The 439-nt window shown below is 38.7% G+C and overlaps 1 protein-coding gene across 1 annotated transcript in view; it reads right to left on the bottom strand.

Moving 5' to 3' along the window:
• Positions 1–439, bottom strand: part of LOC119585629 — a gene marked incomplete in the record, with an annotated part of 5,565 nt that overhangs the window by 2,325 nt on the left and 2,801 nt on the right.

Raw genomic sequence — 439 nt, 5'->3', positions numbered from 1 at the left:
TGAAAAGATATGAATAGATATGAATATAGCTACTGAGAAAGACTAAGCTAATGCCCTTAGAGAACATCAAACATCACTATTAGCTACAGAAAACACTGCAGAAACTCTGAGTTATGGAAACCATTCTCTCAAGGATATCTGAGTGGCTCAAATAACTGTTACAGTGTATGTGCCTGAGGCACACAAGAAAAGCCAACAAACTTCCACCATATATTCTAGCAGACACAGCATTGTGACTTGCCAAATATGAAATCAGCCTAAGCTTTATTTGCTGATAATATGAGGTGGATATATGAAGGTCCTTGCTGGAGTACCAAAGATGTAGAGACCACTGTGATTGTGGAACCTAACCTGCCACACCTTGGGCAGATGCAGTCTTATGATCAAGAATTACCCAATATTGTGTGATCAAAATACAGATTCAGTCCATCATGTTTTG

This window comes from Penaeus monodon, chromosome 20 (assembly GCF_015228065.2).
Source record: "Penaeus monodon isolate SGIC_2016 chromosome 20, NSTDA_Pmon_1, whole genome shotgun sequence".
NCBI lineage: Eukaryota > Metazoa > Arthropoda > Malacostraca > Decapoda > Penaeidae > Penaeus > Penaeus monodon.
This window is presented reverse-complemented; position numbering and strand designations above follow the sequence as displayed.